The sequence below is a fragment of the Rhineura floridana genome, chromosome 6 (assembly GCF_030035675.1).
Source record: "Rhineura floridana isolate rRhiFlo1 chromosome 6, rRhiFlo1.hap2, whole genome shotgun sequence".
NCBI lineage: Eukaryota > Metazoa > Chordata > Lepidosauria > Squamata > Rhineuridae > Rhineura > Rhineura floridana.
The window spans coordinates 70,719,538-70,726,802 of NC_084485.1; positions in this window are offsets into that span (position 1 = coordinate 70,719,538).

Below are 7,265 nucleotides of genomic sequence, written 5' to 3' on the forward strand. Positions count from 1 at the left end.
AATTACCTGAACTGGAAGTAAGAACATAAGAACATAAGAAGAGCCTGCTGGATCAGGCCAGTGGCCCATCTAGTCCAGCATCCTGTTCTCACAGTGGCCAACCAGGTGCCTGGGGGAAGCCCGCAAGCAGGACCCGGGTGCAAGAACACTCCCCTCCTGAGGCTTCTGGCAACTGGTTTTCAGAAGCATGCTGCCTCTGACTAGGGTGGCAGAGCACAGCCATCATGGCTAGTAGCCATTGATAGCCCTGTCCTCCATGAATTTGTCTAATCTTCTTTTAAAGCCATCCAAGCTGGTGGCCATTACTGCATCTTGTGGGAGCAAATTCCATAGTTTAACTATGCGCTGAGTAAAGAAGTACTTCCTTTTGTCTGTCCTGAATCTTCCAACATTCAGCTTCTTTGAATGTCCACGAGTTCTAGTATTATGAGAGAGGGAGAAGAACTTTTCTCTATCTACTTTCTCAATGCCATGCATAGTTTTATACACTTCTATCATGTCTCCTCTGACCCGCCTTTTCTCTAAACTAAAAAGCCCCAAATGCTGCAACCTTTCCTCGTAAGGGAGTCGCTCCATCCCCTTGATCATTCTGGTTGCCCTCTTCTGAACCTTTTCCAACTCTAGAATATCCTTTTTGAGATGAGGTGACCAGAACTGTCCACAGTATTCCAAATGCGGCCGCACCATAGATTTATACAACGGCATTATGATATCGGCTGTTTTATTTTCAATACCTTTCCTAATTATTGCTAGCATGGAATTTGCCTTTTTCACAGCTGCCGCACACTGGGTCGACATTTTCATCGTGCTGTCCACTACAACCCTGAGGTCTCTCTCCTGGTCGGTCACCGCCAGTTCAGACCCCATGAGCGTATATGTGAAATTAAGATTTTTTGCTCCAATATGCATAATTTTACACTTGTTTATATTGAATTGCATTTGCCATTTTTCCGCCCATTCACTCAGTTTGGAGAGATCTTTTTGGAGCTCTTCACAATCCCTTTTTGTTTTAACAACCCTGAACAATTTAGTGTCGTCAGCAAACTTGGCCACTTCACTGCTCACTCCTAATTCTAGGTCATTAATGAACAAGTTGAAAAGTACAGGTCCCAATACCGATCCTTGAGGGACTCCACTTTCTACAGCCCTCCATTGGGAGAACTGTCCGTTTATTCCTACTCTCTGCTTTCTGCTTCTTAACCAATTCCTTATCCACAAGAGGACCTCTCCTCTTCTTCCATGACTGCTAAGCTTCCTCAGAAGTCTTTGGTGAGGTACCTTGTCAAACGCTTTTTGAAAGTCTAAGTACACTATGTCCACTGGATCACCTCTATCTATATGCTTGTTGACACTCTCAAAGAATTCTAATAGGTTACTGAGACAGGACTTTCCCTTACAGAAGCCATGCTGGCTCTGCTTCAGCAAGGCTTGTTCTTCTATGTGCTTAGTTAATCTAGCTTTAATAATACTTTCTACCAGTTTTCCAGGGACAGAAGTTAAGCTAACTGGCCTGTAATTTCCGGGATCCCCTCTGGATCCCTTTTTGAAGATTGGCGTTACATTTGCCACTTTCCAGTCCTCAGGCACGGAGGAGGACCCGAGGGACAAGTTACATATTTTAGTTAGCAGATCAGCAATTTCACCTTTGAGTTCTTTGAGAACTCTCGTAAGTAATAGCTTAAAAACCTGCCTGGTCTCTGTTGCAATGACTTTCTCTTTAGATTCTTATTGAGCTGAAAGAGGTAGTTTAAATACCTGCCCATCTCTCTGTTACAATTTCTGTCTTTCCTTTTAAGCTTGTCTTGGACCATTTCTTTTGAATTACCTGTACTCTGAGGCCCATAGTTCTTCTTTGTTTGGATCACTGACTGGTGTTATAATGATGGTTGTGGCAGATTAGATAATAAATGGTTAAACCTGAGATGTCCATGCTCAAGTCTGCTCAACAGTTGTTCTGCCTTCAACAGTGGGCATTACACAGGAACATGGTTAACTGGAATTTGCATACCTGGAATAAATCTTTACTTAGGCTAAATAATAATAGCTATGTGTTAATTGACGTTTGCAGTCCCACACTCAGCTCACCTGTATCCTGGGAGCTATGCCAATTGTTGCTAAGGAAGCTTCTTGTTATGGCTGTATTGCTCTTGGATTCACAAATCGGCCACATGGGGTATTGCTCAAGGTTGTCTGGTCCATCCCAGAGGTAGAGATGTCCACCTACACTACCCCTACAGATAAGTTAATGCTATCAAGACCGCAGTGACCCAACAAGAGGTCAAGTACATTGCAGCAGGTGATTCATGCAAATGACCCAAATTACACAATGCAAATGAGTGCACACACACACACACACACACACATATACACTAAGGCATTACACAATCTGACCTGTTATATTGATTTCTTTCTGTCAGCCAAGCTGTTCATTGTGCAAGCGTAAAACCTCTTTGGAGACTTAAAATCATGAGCAGTCCCTGTCCCTTTCTCCTTGCCTTACTGCTGTGCAGTTCGCACGTTTTTAAAATGGAAGGATGTAATATTGTTTTCCAACCAAGAGGATTGTCATTTCACAAGATATCCCAGGGTGGTGTCCAGCTAATTAATACCTAGAGTCACTCCGTTTAAATCAATTGATTTATGTTAGTTCTGACTAATTTGTCTGTTGATTTCAGTGGGTGTGCTCTGAGTATGACTTTGTTAGATAGAACCACCAGAAATGTGTCTAGACTTTGCTTCCTAAAGTGCAAACAGGAGTATTTCCAGTTCCTATAATGGGCACCCAGGGAAGGGAAAGAGCAGGTCCTATTCCTATAAAGCGTCTACATGGAGAAAAATGTGGAAAAGTTAGAGTGATTAACCCTTTTTAAAAAAGGGTTGGTAAACTCTTCCTTCCTCACTTTTAGTGCCAAGATCTGGCAGCCTTTTAAAAATATGAAATACTTTTTTTATTATTTTGCTGTTTAAATACAGGAACAAAACAATACAAAATAGCTATAGGAATGAGAATGAAAACACATTTGTCTAGTTCTTCCTTACAAGTGATTTACATTGGTGGAGATATCAGTGGTGAGGTGACAGAAACTGAGAAGAGTTACATACTGATCAGCGTGATATACATTGACTTGATAAAAAAAGAAAGAACAGAATTACAGTGGTGTTTTACATATGTTTTTGCCAAGTCCACATTATGTAAAGTGGAACAATTGTTCTAAAAATGATTAAAGTGTCTTAGATTTACCATTATCTTTTTGTTTGGCTAGCATTAGGTTTCAGGGTTAGGGCTTAACCTTAGAACAAATTGGAGCTGCCTTATACTGAGTCAGACCATTGGTCAATCTAGCTCCATATTTATCTGTACCACAGACGAGGAAGCTGTGGCTCTCCAGATGTTATTGGACTATTACTACAATCAGCTCCAATGTTCATAGCTAATGATTAAGGATGATGAGAATTAAAGTCCAACACTGGAAGGTCACAAGTTCCTTACCCTTGGTCTGTACCAACTGACAGCAGCTCTCCAGGCTTTCAGACAGGTTAGAATAAGTGATTTTGAGCAGCTAGAAAATTGGCTTCCCACAGCACCAAATAACTACAGAGAATCCCTGTACATAAAGGGTTAGGTTAGGAGGAAGACTTTTGGATCAGTGGATGATGGAGGTCACAGGGGAGATTGAGTCCCAGGTACTTCTTTTTCTAGAAATTAAGGAGAGAGTACAGAAGATAGTGTTAGGTATGTGCAGCATGTGTATATTAAATAACTGTTCATATGAAAGGGGTGAGGGTTTCCCTTTTTTGTTTGTTTTGGTAAAGCATGTAAACATAAGATAAACTGAGTCACAGAGTCACATATGACCTGATCCTATGTGAATCAGTCATTGTACTAACCAGGGCATTGCTAAATACTTAAAAGAACTTTGTGCAAAGGCCCATAACATAGATTTGCATAAATTTTGCATATCGATAGATGTATTTGGAAAATTAGCATGGTGGGAGAGGTCTCTCCAGTACTGTGCTTTGTGCCACCCTATAAGCATTTTTTAAAGTTTTAAAACATGGGGACAGGGCAGAAGATCTGGGACCCACAGAAAAAGACCTGGGGCTTAGATTCCCTAGGCAACAACCCTGGTACTGGTAAATGCACAGCACAGACTCAAGTGTAATGCCACTGTGTCCAAGACACATAACATATCAGTTTGTAATGATACTAGTATTACCCAGGACATTTTTCCAGAAAATTTTCACCTGTCCCAAGAATGTATAGCATTTGATGCCCCTCTCCAGCTAACGAGTTCAACACACATAGCACTTGCTGGATTGGGAACTGTGGCTGTAAATGCACAGGCAATAATAGATGCCCTGGCCTGCATTGCTTTCAATGGATGCACTTCCCCTTCCCATTTTAGATGGGAATGCCCATTCAAATGCTCATCTGAATGTGCATCCTGTTAAAAGCAATGAACAGCATTCTACTGCCTGTGTTCCTCGATCTAGCAAGTCATCCACTTATGTTTGTAAATCTCCTTTGTTGGATTGGACGGGCAATTTGTAGACTCAGGTCATAACACACACAAAAAATACATGATGATGTGTATTGCAGTATTGCCACCTAGTGGGCCTTGATCTAGTTGACCAGACATTTGCATATTTTGAATATAGCTCAGCAGATGCTATACAGTATTAACAAGTTATTTAATATGAAGGAAGAGGTTAGAACTGGTCTGCCGGCAAGCCATGTCTGATTAATTAGAAACCATAGCCCAAACTCAAATTTATTTATTCAAAATGTATCCCACAAAACCAGCCAATTTAGATTCTTATAGTAGCTGGCTGTGTATATCAGTGTTACCCCTTGCTCAGAGCTTGGAAAAGTTACTTTTGTGAACTACAACTCCCATCAACCCAATCCAGTGGCCATGTTGGCTGGGGCTGATGGGAGTTGTAGTTCAAAACACTAACTTTTCCAAGCTCTGCCCTCGCTGGATCGTCACCTTGCAGTGGTGAGTGGGCTTGTGTGTTCCAATGAACCCTGTGAGCAATGCTGTCGGGAGTCATGTACTCCCAGCAGGGTCACCCATGGCGGTAAGGTCAAGGGAGAGGAACCAGACAAAGAACAATCCAAGAAAGTCCTCAACGGCAGAACAGGCGGAGGATAACAATGTGTATGTTACAATGGCTATGAAGGCAGATGAAGGCTGCAGCAGATAAAAGAGTTCCAATTGTCGTGGTATCCATGCCATTGGATCAAAGCCTTTTTCTGTCAAGATTGTGTGTTGATCATCGTGCACCGATTTCCCCACATAAAACAAATTCACGCACAGGCGTCTTCCAACCAAACCAAAAGTCCCATGGCGATCAGCGAATGGCAACGGGGGCAGGACTGTGAAATCTGGAAGCCCCTAGTCATGGACCGGCACATGGGCGGTGGATACAGACTCAGTCATCCTGGCTCAAGGACCGAGGCAGTTGAGTAGTTCGGCAGCTATATCCACGACTGAGCAGTCCTATTCAGGATCCACTCTGCTCACCCTGTATGGGGAGGGGGCTAGAAAAGGTGCCCTAAACATAGTCTGCCTCTTCTCTCTCCCTGACTGGATCACCGTGTCCAGCGGGGTCACCACTTAGCGGTCGCAAAAGACAAATGAACTTTGGAACGTGGAATATGTGGGCATTGCTGGACAATACAGATAGTGAACGTCCTGAACTCAGGACTGCCATCATTGTGAGGGAGTTGAGATGTTTTAATATTGACATAGCAGCACTCCAAGAAACTCGAAGAGCAGGAGAGGAACAATTGAAGGAAGAAAAAGGAGGTTACACCTTCTTCTGGAAAGGACTGCCTGAACAAGAACGACGAATACATGGAGTAGGCTTTGCTATTAAAAATTATCTTGTGAAGCTCTTGTCAGAAGTTCCTACTGGCATTAATGAATGCAGAGCCGCCCCAGGCACCGGGAAGTGGGGTAGTTGCCCCGGGCCCCACGCTTTGGGGGGGCGCGCTTGGCGATCTGCTCACCAGCCTGTTGCTCCCTCCCTGCCTGCTCGCCTTCACCAGGCCAGGCAGGGCGCAGTGCTTGCTCGTTCTCTTTTTCTTCCCCCCGGGACAGGGGCTCACTCGCCTGCCTGCCCGCCGTATCGAAGCCAACGCCGCTCCTGCTGTGGTCAGCGAGCAGTAGCTGCCCCGGGGACAGCGAGCTGGGCTGGCAGTTCCGGGACTGATGCCTGCACACCTATGGCGACTCGGCCAAGACCAAAATGGTGACCTGGAGCAAATGTGGGGGGCCCCCAACTATGTTTTGCCCCGGGCCCCGCACATGCTAAGGGAGGGCCTGAATGAACGACTCTCAAATCTCCAATTAAAACTCGCCAAAAACCAGCAGGCAACTATTCTAAGTGCTTATGCACCAACATTAGATGCTGATGAAGACATCAAGGAAAATTTTTATACCCAGCTGGACACCATCTTATCAGAGATACCTAAGGAGGATAAAATTATCCTCCTGGGCAATTTCAATGCAAGAGTTGGGCGTGATTTTGATTTATGGCCAGAAACCATTGGGAAAGAAGGAGTTGGCAATAGCAACCTGAATGGAATTCTACTTCTGACTAAATGTGCAGAGCATAATCTTGTTATCACAAACACACTCTTTTGCCAGAAAGATAAATTTAAAACATCATGGAAGCACCCTCGGTCAAAGCACTGGCATCTCCTGGATTACGTAATTGTCCATGCCGGAGATCGTCGTGATGTACTCCTCACCAGGGCCATGACGAGTGCCAATGACTGCTGGATTGATCACCGATTAATTTGATCCACTATGGCCATTAATATTGTTATTCTTTTTTTTATCATTAATTTTTATTCAAATTTTCAAAAACAAAACAAGACAAACGAAACAAATTAATAACTATTACAATAAAAACTATTGACTTCCGATTTGTCGTAGATTAGCTATAAATCTATAATATATAACAAACCTGTCTCTTAATAAAATTATACAATCACCTTCCTCCAGTGGTTTTCTTGGTATCAAATCTCATTAACATCATTTTATTCTTTCCACAAAAAGTCAAAGAGAAGTTTCTAATCCTTGAGATATATATCCATCAATTTTTCTCCAAATAGACATGTCAATTAATCCATCTCTTCAGGTCTACTAAGTCCAGTAATTTCAATAGCTCTTCTCCCATTCTCCCATTATCAGTATTGATTCCATCTTCCATCTTTGCACACCCAATAATCTTGGTCTTGCTGCCATAGTCAT